This window comes from Pteropus alecto, unplaced genomic scaffold, assembly GCF_000325575.1.
Source record: "Pteropus alecto unplaced genomic scaffold, ASM32557v1 scaffold88, whole genome shotgun sequence".
NCBI classification, from domain to species: domain Eukaryota; kingdom Metazoa; phylum Chordata; class Mammalia; order Chiroptera; family Pteropodidae; genus Pteropus; species Pteropus alecto.
Window position 1 is genome coordinate 12867317 of NW_006494611.1, and position 15983 is coordinate 12883299.

At 39.9% G+C, this 15983-nt stretch overlaps 1 protein-coding gene and 1 pseudogene across 1 annotated transcript in view; one reads left to right on the forward strand and one right to left on the reverse strand.

Moving 5' to 3' along the window:
* SORBS1 (sorbin and SH3 domain containing 1) overlaps window positions 1-15983 on the forward strand; it is a 156157-nt gene that overhangs the window by 23052 nt on the left and 117122 nt on the right.
* LOC112474256 lies at window positions 8641-8759 on the reverse strand (annotated as a pseudogene).

Genomic DNA, 15983 nt, shown 5'->3' on the forward strand with positions numbered 1-15983 from the left:
ATGATCTAATCATTTCCCAAAGGTCCCACCTCTTAACACCATCATCTTGGGTGTTAGGTTTTCAACACATGAATTTTGGGGGATACATTCAGACCATAGCAACCAATATGTCTCATTATCAAGAACATTCCATAATTTCTTTGTATATGGAAAGTTAGTATCTAGAAGAATTTTTCATGAGGATATATCTCTTATTATTATTTGCCTTTTTATGTAAAGTCAAATCAACAAAATATTTATTGCTCATTTACTATATCCAAGACACCATGCGAAAATTCAGAAAGAATATTTATAGCAAATGAAGACTTTTGCTTCAATATAACATTAGCATGACATTCCCTGTACCATTTGGTTTGCAGAAAGGTAAAGCTACTTGACCATGTCAGGCAGCATCTTTTGAAGGAAGCAGCGCCGGATTGGGACTTAAAAGTCCTGTTTCATTCCTGTCAAGGTCACAAGCTTACCCTGCCTTTGTGGGCAGGCTTCTCATTTCCCACCTAACTGTTTTCTCATCTGTACAATGAAGGCATCAAACCAGATTATTTCTAAATTCCTTCATAACAAAATAAACCCGTCAATGATTTTTATTGATTACTTTCCACTGTGTAAGGTACTGAGCTAGTTCTAAATTTTTATTGATTACTCCACTATGTAAGTACTAAGATAGTTTTAAGTGTCAGAGAGTCTCTTCTATGAGTTTTTAAAGGTTCCTCATAGCTAGATAAACCAAAAACAAACAAACCAAAACATTTGTTGACCATTTTCAAAGAGTAGATCACCACGGAGCAGAGAGAATGTCAGAAAGTGTAGGGTGCTCACCCCTCCCTGCTTCAGATTGTCATTTATTAGGTACTTGTACCATGACTGGCTGTTCTTCTAGGTGCTTTGCCTATATTATCCCAATGAAGCCTTGTAGTAGCCACATTAAAGGAATGCTGTGATTACCCCATTTTACAGATGAGGAAACTGAGGTAAGTTGCCCAAGGTCCCACAGCCAGTAAGTGGTGGAACTGATAATTGATATCTAGCCTGTACTCTTAATCACCATGCTGCTGAGGGAAGGTGAGGGCATGAGTAGAGAGAGGCTATAGGCCTCTCTCATTAAAGGAAAGCATGGAATTGTCAAGGGTTAGTGATGGAGGGAGAAGGGACATTCATGACTATGAACCACCTACACTGACTTATTTCCTATGGATCTCTCACTTTGATTACATGCCACTGCCTTGCTGGGCCCTGGGGAATGCTGCTTCTCTGTTAAGACTGTAGCCCAGGCTTGGCCAAAAAACTCCTAGCTCCCCTCCACTGTCCCTGCCAGTGCTAAAATGAGCTGTGTGTTTACTGGAACTTAGGATATCTTTGCCACTTGAGTTGGCAAGAGTCATGTCAAGGGAGTAAACAGCTGAACTCAAAGTACTACTTGGGATCGGAGGGTGACCCCAATGGCATAACTGTGAAAAAGTTAAAAAAAATTTTTAAAAATTTTCCCAAACTTAATTTTACTTTAAACTAATGTTTCTCTTTTGATGTCTCCATTTGCAGAACCGAAAAATTCTAGTTTTGGAATTTGTACTGTGAAAGACTCAGAGTGAACAATGAGAAGAGTTCTTAACTGGCCGTCAATTGATCTCAGGGACCAAAGAGGTCACTTATATCTGCTCAGGGGCCTCTCAGTCCAAGCGTCTGTTCACTGTCACTCTCGGCAGCCAGCAGTGGACATTGTCCAGGCATCACGTGGCATTAAAACAAAACAAAAACAAAAAACCATTCTCTGGCTTTTAAGCACCCTCCAGGGCTTGGATGAGAAGCCCCTCGAGAGCAGTGGTAGTGTCCATCTCTGTAGCTCGCGCTAAGCACAGTCTGTGGCGCTGAGCAGACCCTTCAGAAAGGCTGGGTAAATACATGATGTGATTTGTTGAGCACATTCTCTTACTCACCATAAAGACAAATGAAATGGAAGAGTGTTTACAAAATGAGTGGCGGAGTGAAAGGAAAGGAAATGCCATGTGGGATGCATCTTTGTAGCGTGAGGTGGCAGTTAAGAGCCTGGGGTTTAAGGTCAGGTAGGTCAGGTTTTATGTCACAGTTCCACCACACACTGGTTGTGTGACCCTGGAGAAGACATGGAACTAATGCCTTCTTTCTAAATTGGTAACCACAGTACATACATCATAAGCTTATTGGGATTCAGTGAGACATTATATATAACATGCCAAGCAATAGTGCCTGTACTGAAAAGGAGAGCTCTTCATAATAACAATAGTTTATTTTGTTTATTGTTGGGGGGGGAAATCAAATTTGGCTACCTTTCAAAATAAATGGGTGGCAGAACTTGACTATGTGCCCATCTCCACCCCCCTCCCCCAATTAAAGTTTATATGATGCAGAGCGGTATAATCCTGAATACTTTGCAAGTACCTGGATCAGAAACAAGTTCACCAGGGTATGAATCTATTTGTGGAAGTTTGGTTCTGCAGATTAAGAAGTTGCTAGAGTGGTGATGTTATGAATGTTTTTCTTTAATTTTCAAATGTTCCGTGCTTATATATTTCTTTTGTACTTTAAAACATGTTTAAAAAAATAAAACCTGTTAAATCTAAAAACTACACTGTTAAATTGAGATGGAAAAGGGATTCTTCTAAAAAAGAATTCAATACATGAACAACTATTTTTGAATTTTGGGATTTTAATTGCGTTTCTAATTGCTTCCACAAGAAACCATTTTCTGACACTGAATAATTAATAAGCCTATATTCAGTGGAAACATATTGAGAAATTGTGAGTTTACGTTTTATACAAAATGAAAACTTTCTTCTTACAATATGATAGGATGAAGTATTAATGGACTATTAGAAATGAAAGCCTAATCTGATATAACTTAAAAAAATAAGTATTTGCTCTTTAAATGGCATCAACGAATGTGTCAAAATATATTCTTTTTTTAAAGGTTATAGTCACTGTATGGATTGTGAGATGAAATAGTCCTAAATTTTGGGTACGTTTGATTTCATTGCTTTCTCAAACATGTAGTTTTGAATATTCGGGCTAATAAATGAGTGTACGCCTAGTAAACTGCTCATTCGGAAACCCTGCGCCAGACTGTGCAGATGGGGCAGCAGTTGAGCCTGGCAGGCCTTGCAGATGGAATTAGATTTGCACATTTTTTTAATTCATTGTGAACATTTTGCAGGTTAAAAAGGAGAAACTGTCTTCCTGCTCAAATGAAATTTTGACACAATCAGTACAACTTATAAATTATGTTTAAAGTGATGCAACAAATTCATGATCATTTGCAGCTTTGTGTAAAGCATTGTTGAGCTATGGGCATTTAATACTTGGTGCTGCAGTAGCTTGGTCACATTGGCCAGTGTTTCTCAAAGCGTGACCTTAAAGCATATCTGCCAGAAATGCAGATTCCAGGGCCCCCTTGGACCTTCTCAATCAGCACATATGGGAGCAGAACCAGCCAATTTACATTTTAAACAAGTGTCTCCCCAGGTGATCAGTGCATAGCAGTATCTGAGACTGGTACAGTGGAAATATGTTGCAAAGATTATTTTAGTTATCTAAATTGAAAATATGTTTAAGACCAGAGAAATCAAACTTACAATCAAAATTGAAGTATAAGTTAAAAATTTAGTTGAGGGGCACATGTAAGAGTAAGTTTTAAAATCAATGATGGTTTAATAGGGTCTTCCAACCACTTAGTTACATGAAGTAGCATTTAGCATTTTTGGCTTTTAAAGTAATGAAATTCAAGCCCTAAAGAGGAGTCAATTTATGTCTTGCCATACTCTGTACTACAGATATATCTTTATCTTTAAGGAAAACAAATCAAGAACTGAGAGAAACGAGCACTTTGGTTATCTTAGTTTCTTTGACTTTAAAAATGATTTCACATAACATCTATATTTAAATACAATTACTCATCATTTGTGTAGATTTCAGTGACAGAAGAAATGAAATGAGATTTAAATAAAACTTTTAAAGCTGTTTAGTAAAGAATTTTATATGTGTTTTATCTATATAATTTTAATAATTCCTATAAAGAATTCATCTTTTTCGGGCCTGTTGAAATATTATTTGGGTTGAGAAGCGTTGTTCTGTTCTCCACCCACACTGTTTGCTGGTCTCTGGGGACTCCCTGTCCGCCTGCCTGTATCTTCCTCCAGCCGCTCTCCCTCTCTGATGGCACTGGGGCCCAGGGGACGGGAATGGGGACCCAATACATCCTACAGAGAAACCACACTGTATTTCCAGCCAGGAACAGAGCAACACTCTAAGGATCATTTCCATATCTTCCTTACAATTGATTGCCTGAACTCTCCCTTCTAGCACCGTGATCTGTGGGCTCCTGTGACCCAGGCACTCCCTTTATTTTCTTTGCTAGGAATTTCCAGAGCCATGGCGGGGTCACCTTTTGCCTTTCCCAGCAGCTGGTTTCACTCTGAATTTAATGAGTTAGCGAGCGAGTGGCCAGGGAAGGGTTTCCCCGTCTGGCACCGCATTGGAAGGACTCTGCTGCCTGTCCGTGTTCAGCGAGTAAGTGCCGACTGCCGGTGACTTCCAGAAGGGGCCTTTGCAGCTAGTTCTCATCTGGTCAGCATCTAGGGCACATTCCTAAACCTGCCTGCCCCTCCCTCCCTTCTTTCGACTCTGGTGTAACCAGCAGTGAAGTACGGATGTGAGTATTTTAAATCACACGTGTATGTAACTTGGAGTCACTGGGATTTTCTGTCCCTGATCACTAGTTGGACTCCACAATTTAGCAAAGCCCACTGGCAAACTTTGCATAGTCGTTCCAGATTCCTGCTACGAGGCCCGGCTTGCACCTGATTCTCCCGCATTTAAATTTGCCGGGTAGTTTTTAGAGCTGTGAGATTAGCAGATGGGAATTTGAAATGCTTCATTGCCATGATGAGAATTCATGCATTTTTCATTTCTGTTTTTAAGAGTTTTAAGCTTATATTTTAGTTTTTTTCCCTTTATAATCTGGTGTATTTATTTAGACTTTACATTTTTACAGAAGAAAAGACATTTATTTTTACACCTATATTATTAAACAAATAGGAAGAAAGTCTATAATTATATGCTTCTTAAACTGAATTTCCCCCAGAAATGTAATATATTCACCAAACTTTACAAATACCAAAGCTCCCTTTAAGAAGATTGGGAACCCACCCAAGAGTTCTAAAGTTACATTTTTTATGAAGGATTTTTGTTGCACTCTTAAAGGACAGGGGAGATTGTTGTATGGGATCTTTGTTCTTTCCCCCATCTCTGCATCTTTTTTAAATGCCCCATTAGAATTTTTGGTAGCTCGATTTCCAGATATGTAAGATATACTGTAAATTTCAACAGTGAAAATGACTATTCAATGCCTCACATTTAGTGAACTTTTATTAAATGCATTAATGAGTTCAGAAGCACTAAAGGGTATTTGATTGTGGGTTTACCTTAAATTAATGAGTTATTTTTTAAAAAGGAGCAACCCATTTATTCCCCAACGTTGTATAACGAAGATTTTAGACTTTAGTTTTAGAGACATTTGGGCTTACTGTAAGTGTTATGAAACCTTAGATTTTCATTTTCTACTGCCGCTTTTTAAAAAAATATAGATGGAAGAGAATGTCACAAAGAAGAATTTAAAAGCAGCATAGAATAATATTTTATTGCCCTTGTGATTTACAAACTCATAGGGTCACAAACACCTGTCTTCAGGGAGTTTAGCTTCTAGAAAGCACAGCAGGGCCACAGGCATGGTTGTAACATCTATTGCTGACGTGGCTTTCTTCACGCCCCCCACCTTCCCGTCTTGTTGAAAGAGCTTGGCAGGGTGGGGGTTCTTTCTGTTTCAGACAGGATGTATGCCTAGATGTTATATTTTCTCATCTAATGTCAGGACTTCAAAGCTAATAACAGTTGCAAATTGTGGTCCTTTGCAGCCCTGGAATTCTGTGATGGTCTGAGTCTTTTGGTTACATGAAACCTTCTTAAAGACAGACCATATTGCATTCTTTTCTTTCCTTCCTGCCTGTCTTTCTTTTCTTTTCTCTCTTCTCTCTTTTCTTTCCCTTCCCTTTCCTTCCTATCTCTTCCCTTCCCCTTTCCCTTCCCCTTCCCTCTTCCCCTTCTTCTTCTCCAGCCCTCCCTCCCTCCTTCCAACCTGTCTTGCAGGCAGCTGAAGACACTGCTGTTCTGTAACCTATGAAGTTCTATACAAATGCGGGGTGCTGTGTGGGTCACCACAAGTTTTGTATTTTCTCTGCCCAAGGCAAAAAGCCTTTATTCCTGGCAGTGCCCTTGTCTCCTTCAAGCATAATTCCAGTAAACTGTTGTTATAGTAAAACAGTGACTAATTAGAGCCTTTTATTAACCAGGATTTCCACCCACCTCTGACTCCCCTCATTTTTGGAATTAGAATCAGGCAAATGGGAAATAAACCAAATCTGTCAGTCACGACCGTTTATTGAGTTCTTACCGTGTGCCACGCACTGCACTACCTGAATAGATGCTTGGCCTCACTATTCCTCACAGCAAGAAGTTAACGCTGTTTTAATACCTGTTTTACACTCAGGAAACAGGGTCACAGCAGTAGAGTCACTGACTAAACACCTAGAAGTCTTTGCTGACAGAGTTGGGTGTACGAGATGTAATACTGTCTTATTTAGGATCTCAGTGTCATCATCCCATCCTCCCCCAGCAATCCTACAGTAACTTTAATTGGACACATAGTTCTTTTCCATTGTCTTGTGCTATAATTATGTAAATTGTGAATTACGAAGACAAGGTCATTTTGTGTTGAGAACTATTCTCTATAACATTCGTTTGAAAATGATCTCTTAAACATTCCTGACTTTGTCATCCTTTATATTATGTTAGTGGTTGCTATTGCAGTGTCTAATAGTCAGCTTTGAGTTCTCAGGGATCTTTGACACCTTTTATTTTCTGATAATTTTATGTTGTCTGCCACCAAGGCAATTGGGCATGGAAAAAAAAAAGATTCTCTGTGGCAAAAATGGCAGAATGCGATTTAAGCAGTAAGCTCAAAGAATCAAATTCTCTCTGAGCAGCAGTTTTTGCTACACATAAGCAAGACGAGACAAATGTAGACATTGTTGCCTGTGGTTGCTGTAATCAAGGCTTCTGTGGAGCTTTGCACAGCCAAATTGGCGAAACAAGTTTGCTGGGAGCTTCTTTCCTGGGTAGTGCAGGGTATATATGGTTGAGGGAAATGTTTTTGGTGTGTGTGGGGAATCTGATACAAATCACTAGATGTCAATGCCCATTCCTTTGGCCCGGCTTCAACTCACATGCTCTCTCTGCCTCATGCCTCCACCTCTGTAGTTTATCCTGCATGCCTCAGTCAGATTAATTTTGAATCAGGAAACTTCTAAAGAACTTACCTTGGGTTCTATGGCCTGACAAAGGCAAGCACAAGTGCTTTTGCCTGGCATTCAAGGTCATTTTGTGGCCCGTGGACACTACCTAGCCAATGTTACTTCCACATACTCTTCAGAACAAATCCTTTCCACCAACTGAACTGGACTTGGGACTGTTCTGTGCTGTGTACTAAGCACTACCTGTGTGAAAACCACCTTGAGAAACTCCAGGTGAACAGCTTGTGAATAGCCAAAGACAGGGAAGACAGTAAGTTTTAGATGTATATCAAGTGACACCTAGCTAGTAACATCCATGAGAGTTAACTATTCAGAGAAAGTAGTTTCGTTTCTTTGCTTCTTATGGGGAAGTTGAGTTGTAGAGGGGATTGTGTTGTTGAGGAAAGACAGACCACATAACTTTAGGTGGGAGAGGTAGGAGGTGTAGTAAGCTCTTGAAAGGAGAGCTGAGGCTGTTCTTTGAATTAGCTTGAGAAGACTAGCCTCCTTGTAGCTGACAAAGAACATTCTATATGGCTGCGCAGAGAAACCAGCTTAAGTGGTTTTGAGACTCACTCTCAGGTGTTATTGCTGCTGATCATCATGCTGAAAGCAGCTGCAATTTACTGAGGACTTTCTAACACTGTGATAGGCACTTGGTATGTGTAACCACATTTAATGTTCACCATGTCACTGAAGTTGATGGCTGTTGATGAGGAAACTAAGACTTAGCAAGGTGAACTGACTAGGCGAACTGCCACTTATTAGATCATGGTCTAATAAGTGGCAGAGCGGCAACTGAAATCCGATTTATACTTATTCTAGAGCTCCTCTGCACATATGTAAAAATGTATATGGGTAAGGGGGTGTCAGTGTGTGTCCTTGCTTCTTAAAGGCTGTGAGAAAATGCCATGTGTGGCCTTATTCAGTTTAACCTCCCCCAATGAACACTGTCTATAAAGAAGTTAATATCATAAGATCTACAGAGGCATTTTAAGCATTCAGAAAAGGGAGCTTTTGTTAGCATGTCCCCAGATGTTTCTCAGGTGAGCCTGAGAGCTGGGCATTCTCCTAGCTGGCACATTGCTACAGTGGAGGGCTGTCAGTGGGTACTATTCCATGCTGTCTTCAGTGATTCATCAAGGTTTCAAGACTGTTAGTTTTCTTTTTTTTTTTTCTTTTTTTTAGGCAAGGCAATCCTTGGTTGACCTCACAGATTGCAAGGACCTCGTCAGTTTACAATCCCATATTTTTTATTTTTTTACACCTACAGCACCTGATCTTCCTAGGTGGTCTCCCATCCAAGTACTAACCAGGCCCGATCCTGCTTAGCTTCTGAGATCAGACGGCATCAGGCTTGTTCAGGATGGCATGGCCGTAGACTCAAGGCTGTTAGTTTTCTGTCACCAACTAGAATGTGAGGTCTCTGAGGGGAGGTACCATCTTTTATGTTGATTATTTTTGATTAAATTTGATTATGTTGATTAGATTTGATTATCTCATTTCCGCAGCTGGATAAAAATGCCCCCTAAATTGTGTATCTCCCTCTTTTAGGCCTGTATATTCTCTGAACAACCTTCTTATAGAGGCGTCTTGCTTCCGGCAGGGACTATTTTGTGCCTCTATTGGCGAGGCTGCGTCGTGGAGTGGAAAAGAGCATGGGCTTGAGAGCCGCTCCGGGGTCTGGCCGCCAGTTTTCCTGCTTGCTTCTGCAAGACCTTTCAATGAGTCTTTTAACTTTAATTGAGGCTCAGTTTCTCTCTATGCAGAATAGGTATAGAAACCTTACACAGTTCTGCAGATTGGAAATTACATGTATAAAGTGGCTGGTTCCTAGTTGGCATGTAGGAAATGAAGAAATGGTTCATGTGTTCTAAAGCATTAGCACAGGGCATGCACAGAATGCATGCACGATGAATGGGTCTCAGTAGGAATGGTTTGGTTCCTTGAGACCTGACCTTAAAGAAAGAGCAACTCCAAAGTCTCTTAAAACATGATGCCTCTATTGGGAGTGCCCTTCATTGCCTGGCTTTGCATGAGAAGGCAGAGCCAGAGACCGATGTCTTGGTTCTTAGACGCTATTTCAGTTGGTTAAGCTTGACGTTTTGTACAGGTAAGTATTGGTAATATCAACCTCATGATAAGATGTACAGTGATGATATTCATCAGTCCATTAAAGCAATAAGCAAAGGGTAACAGGACTAGACCAGCATCTTCTTGGCTAGAATACTTTTTCTTTTACAGCACGATTTACAATGTCTCATATATGTTTTTAAATTTAATTTTAGAAACATCTTAATTTAGGTATTATTAATTCAATTTACAATGTCTAGTATATTTTTAATTTAATCTTAGGAACACTTTATTAATTTAGGTATTATTAACTCCCTTTTATAGGTGAGTAAATAGAGTCTGAGAAATTAAGGAATTTCCCAATTTGCACAGTCCTGGCAGAAATAAAACTTTGTGTGCCCAGAGTTATACTTATAAATATAAAGAGTTTGAGAAGGAGCTCAGGGCTCTGGCAGAGTTTGAATTCAAACCTAGTTCTTCTGACCCTGTTTTTGTTGTTTTCTCAAAGCCACTAAGCACATAAAGCAACTGTTAGCATGGTATATTTTTCTCCGTCCATTTACTTATACTCATATGTGTCTTTATAGTTAAAGTGGGTTTCCTATAGATAGCATACAGTTGGGTCTTGTTTTTTGATCCACTCTAACAATCTGTCTTTTAATTGGTGCATTTAGACTGTCGATTGTTCAAAGTGATTATTGATATAGTTGGATACACATAGAGCAACTGAAGTCAGATGTGTGTGTATATGTACATGCATATATGTGACATTTTTATTAATATAGAAATGTATAATAGATGCCAACCTATTTCCAGGTAGTCTGGTCCAAGAGACAACATAGATTTTTTTAAAAAAATACATTTTTATTGAGTGTTTACTGTGACTTTGGCACCATATTAAATATTTTAGTAATTTTAGCTTATTTTGAAGAAAACCCATTTCAGAAATTTACACTGTATTCTAAGTGCTTAGATGTAGATTTTCTACCTGATATATTTTTAATTGCCTAAAATCAGTGTAATATCAGATAAAATTAAGAGAATTTGGAAAAGTCACTGTGTGGCTCACATTTATTACAGTCGGGCACTAATGATCTGTGCAGTCCTCAGCCTCCATGGCCTGCGTTCAGGGATTGATTATTGATTCTGGGCCTGTCTGTGTGTGTTCCACCTCAGTTATTAAATAAACACCACCAAGAAGAGAGGTTTTCTTAGAAAAGATAATGTTTTCAGTGTTTCATATTGGCTTTTTGCTAGGTTAGTACACTCTCAGTAAAACTTCAAAACTTCTTAAGGAAAACAAGCAATTCCTGAATAAGCTAGTATTGTGAATTGAGGTATTTAACTTATGTATTCGTAAAAGACCCGAAGCCTTTTTCCTGAATGGAACTTCTGTTCCCTCATTCCTGAGTGTAGTATGGGCCTGTACTGCAGCTGTCTGTATGATATATGATGTGGCAAATACGTGGCCTTAGGAATTTTGTGGTTTAAAAGAAAAGTTGAACTACGGATTGTCTGTAAGAGTCGCCACCTCTCCTGCCATATCAAACCCAGCCTCTTTTCCCGTTCTCAAGTTCTAACAGAATCTTTTTCAGCTTTTTAAGATTTATTTTTTCAGCTACACACAGTAACATCTTAGTCTCCTTTACCTATATCACGGCGTATTGCCCAACCTTGACTCTCCTGAGAATTCAGAACGCTTTCGTTCGTGCGTCTCTACAGGTAGACACTGTGTAGTCGTCACATCAAAAAAAAAAAAGATCTTCTGTATCCTGGGGTTGGCTTTATTAGTTTGAGGTTATGTGTTTACAGTTTAAACAGAACTGAGGTGTTTCGCTTTTATTTAATGAATCTGGAAATCCGCCCTCGTTTGAATTATCTAGATTGTCTAAGTGGAGGGTTCCAAATGTACTGGATGCTGCAATCAGACAGAGTTTTGGCTCTGTAGACACAGCCATATTTGGGAAACACAAATGGGCCAGTTTTTGTATTTAAGACTAATGGCTAACAATGCATGTTTAAGAAATGTTGTGTGCCCAGAGTTGTACATATAAAGAGTTTGGGAGGGAGCTCAGGGCTCTGGAATGCCATGAAGCTGGGCTAGGAGCAGGGAATTGGCAGCAAGTGGGCCTAGGAAGCAGTGGGGTGCTGTGTGTGCTGTCACCTGGCAGCCCCTGCTGACTATTTTAAGATTAAACCTTTTGGTTCAACTACTTCTTTAGGAAATCTGGATGAACATTCTAGTTGTTTTATTGCCCTCCCCACTTTGTCCTCATAAGACACTGCAGGGGAGTAGTTTGGCTTCATTAAACAAAAGCAGTCCCTGGGGATTAATGTTGGAATCCCATATTTGGGGTATTTGCCATTGGTCTGTAGAAGATTGATTGCAACATGCAGGGCTGCCATGTTCTAATGGATAAAGTTGTTAGTGGCATTTTTTTGTTTGTCTCCTGGGGTTTTCTCTTGAAATTTCTGAAGATTACACAATTACATATCAAATGCCAGGTATGAGGTAAAAAAAAATTAGCATTCATTAAAAAAAGAAATATATTATAACTACATTATAAACAGTTTGGAAAATAGAAATGAAATCAAATTACCTCCTATTCCACACGACCACAGTAGTACTAGAATTTGGGCATGTTTCCTTTCAGATATATGCACGTGTTTTGTTCTTTACAGAATTGTAATCACAGGTGTCACACAGACCTACACCCTGCTTTATTCACCTAATCTTATGATAAGAAGTCTTTTCCCATGTTGTGTGGTCTATGTGACAGTTATTTTAGTAACTGTCCACCCAGGGGGTATGTGGCCATGTAATTTAATTGGCCCTCTGTTGTTGAATACCGGAATGTTTCTAGGTTTTCATTATTATTAATAAAGGTGTTATAAATGACATCTCTATATAGTTTTATTTTCATTTGGGGTTCTTTCTTCAGGTTAGATTCCCCTAAAGCACAAAGGGTATGAAGTGCATAGCTTTTGATATGTTATGCTGAAAACAGAGGGAACAATGTACAGTATCACTGCCTGTAGAGGGAGATGTCGGCGTCCTTGCACTTGTCCGCATTGAGTATTAGCATTTTTAGATTTGTAGACTAATTTAACAAGTAGAAAAAATGGTTAGTCATTATCTGAATCTTTAAAAAAAAAAAACTAATCAGGTTATATGAACATTTTCTCACAGATCTGTTTATTGTTTACATTTTTTTTCTTCTGGGAATTATTTCTTCATGCCATTTACATTTTTTCTTGGCAATACGTATGAGTACACTGTAAAGATATTAACCCTCTGTTACGTTTGCCGCAAACCATATATTTTAATACATAAATAATATATGATTACAAGGCCTAAATTCTATTGAAATTCTATTGTCCGAAATGTAAATTATACTGCATTTATAAGACTCGAAGCTATTTTGCCTGTATTTTGGTTGCTGGCAATTTTCTTGGCAGAATCAACTTTGTATGTTGATTTGAAGGCTCCATTTAAGTATAAAAAGTGAATGATTGCAGATTTATTGGTAGTTAACTTTCTACCTCTGAATCTGACCTGGGATGGGACAGTGATGATTTTAGAGGGAACTGGGGTATAGGATTTCTGAATTCTATGATCTTATTAAATAGGTCTTATTAAAATGAGTTTCTTATCATCATGACTTTTAATAGGGATTAAAAACCAAATCACATCAAAAGAAAAACCTTCAGTTTTTGTGGGGCAAGCAGATCTGGCCACTGGGATTGGCCTTAAAGTTAAGGGAGGTGAGGGAAAGGGCATCAGTAGGAAGTAACAATGAGATTAAAGATGTGGAAATGGGAAATCTTGTCAGGATTCAGTAGAAAGGACAAATATGGAACGCATGGAGTTTAGGGCTTATTGAGTATACGGGGGAGGTGAGACCGGAAAAGTAACTGGAACCTCATCTTACAAGGCCTTCTGGTATGTTAAAGAATTTGGACTTGAAATTTTAGACTGTGTTTCCCAAAGTGTGACATTTGAGGTGATTTTAGAAGGTATATCATTGAACATTTAAAAATTTTAGTGTTTTTTTCATTCTTGGATTATCTCTCCCATGCAGAATTTATTCCTTTTCTTTCTGTGCTCCCATAGCGCTTAGGGCAGATTGCTAGCAGAAGGGGTGCGCACCCATCATATTATGTTTAAATGGGATATGTCTGTCACCTTACAACTCTGAGATAGTTTTAAAGACAGCAGCCATGTCTGATTCATGTTGGTGTCCTCTGGGCCAAGTACTGTCCTGGGTGCTAAAGAAGTGCTGTTTGAAAGGCATCATTGGTTCTGTGTTTTTAGATAACATTATTCTTCCCTAGGAGCTTCACCGTCTCTTTTCCTTTTGCCCTATACTTCCAAGACAGACTGTCTGAACTTATAGGGGATCCATAGACTACCCCCCACCCCACTAAAATTTAACCAGGAACTCTTTCACCACTGAAGTCAGAATGTGGCAGTACATGGGCTATTTAGGGTAATTCTGAGCCTTATTAGACTATTGTAATTGTCTAGGAATGAGATGATGGAATAAAATGGTGAGTGTGCAGATGGAAAAGCAGAGGTGGCCGGGATGCATGAGTCATGAAGATGGAAGAGTTGACAAGGCTACGCAACTTATCAGGTGTTGGGTGGAGGCGGGTGGCAAGGGGAAGAAGAGACACTGGTAAGCTCAGACATGTGTGAAGGACAGATATTCACCGCACCGGTATTAATTGGGTGCTTACTCTGTACTAGGCACCTTACTAAATGTTAGGATACAGAGATAAGCAAGGCCTTGCCCTGCCAAAAAGTGCTTACTGTCTAGGGTGCTTCGTGTATGAGGCCTGAGTGGAGGAGCGGAGACCAGGAAGGCAAAGCGGGAGAGGTGAGTAATGGGTTCTGCCGGTCCTGGTAGCTGCATCAGGACTCTGTATTGTTCAGTGAATAATGGGGCAGTATCCAAAGGTTCTAAAGGGAGAAATGATACTGTCCAGTCTGTGGGCTGTGGAGGGCTGATACTCATCTGGGATTCTTTATCTGTTGCCAAGAGGCCAAAGGCCAGAGGTGCCCTGAGGAAGTAGAAGAGAGATAGGAGGGAAAGTGGGCTTAATTGAAGGCGTATAAAGTAAGACAAAGGGAAACTTTTTCTGACTCTGTTTTTGCACCCAAATAATAAGGGATAGATTAGATTTCTGGTTTACAACCCTCTCCTTTTTTCGTAGCTACAGATTCCATTTATCCAAGGAAAGCTCAGGAAGTATAAGTGAATAAAACTGGTAAAAGTACAGCTGCCCTGGATGAAGTGAAAGGTGGGGAGTGGGTGGGAGCCTGAACCGTGGCCCGAGAGGACCCGTGGAACTCCTGCCAATACAAGTGGAAAACCGTGAAAATGGACTGCATAACCTGCATGGATCCTTTTGGTTTTAATATTCCAGATGAAATCGCCAAGGGGTTGAGTGTGTCCTTGGAAAAGAATGAGGACCAGCTCAGGGCCCTCTAGCTCTTATACTCCTAGAAGAACCCAGAGGCCTTTTTCTAGAAGGATCCTCATGGCCCAGAGTAAACCAGTCCACAGTGATGTTTAATAATCAGGACCAGTAAGTGTTTGTAGGAAGAGGAAGGAGTTAACTGTCTTAAAATTTGGTGGAAAGGTCAGTGGGGGCCTGATCAGTGCAGAATTCATTGGGGTTGGCCATGTGTCTGCACTGGAAACCTTTCTGAAGGCCATTTTAGATAATTGGTTAGAACGGAAACCATGTTGGAGGGACTCCAGGAGGAAATGGGAGGATGTGGGGGATGGCCTTTCTGATGTATTTTCCTATCGCTTCCTCTCTAGAAGTATCAGGTTTTTTTCACAGAAATCTTGTGCTTGTGTTCTGAGCCCCTGGCCTTGTCTTGGGATTCCAGACTGAAGTTGATGTCAGGGTCAAGTTTATCCTAACTTCCTCCCCTTGAAAGGAAGTGTTAGTGACTTAGTGTTTATTCTTTCTGGCTTTCTGAAGAGCCTTCTGCACTCTCTCCAATAATGTAAAGAGTGCATTTGAAGAGAAATGACATTTATAGAGATCGAGTAGGGGATGAGCTGTAGAAAAATTGGAGAACCATGGCTTTGCTGGTAGAGCAGTGAAGTTTAAAGCAATAATGCTTTGTGAGCTGTCTCTATTCTTTTCAAGCCATTGGAAGTGGCAGCAAATATATCAAGTCCCAGATTGGATTTCAAGCTAGAGTATAACCAGGGTTTGGTCAGAGTGGTTTGGTCAGAGTGGGGAGCTAGCTTCCTTTAAAGCAGCTACAGTGTTGTTAAAGAGTGTCTGGTTATCTTGAAGATAGGACTCCAAAGTTAGGTTCTGAAGCCTGAACAGAAACAAGGGCAAAGTTCTCGATTGAGCACCCACTGTATGCTTGGTCCTAAGGATGACACATGTCTCCGCTCCAGAAGCTTAACCTTGTATGTGTGTGTGTGTATGTGTGTGCGCGCGCGTGTGTGCATGTGTGTGCGCGTGCGTGCGTGTGTGTGTGTGTGTGTGTGTGTCTCCTGT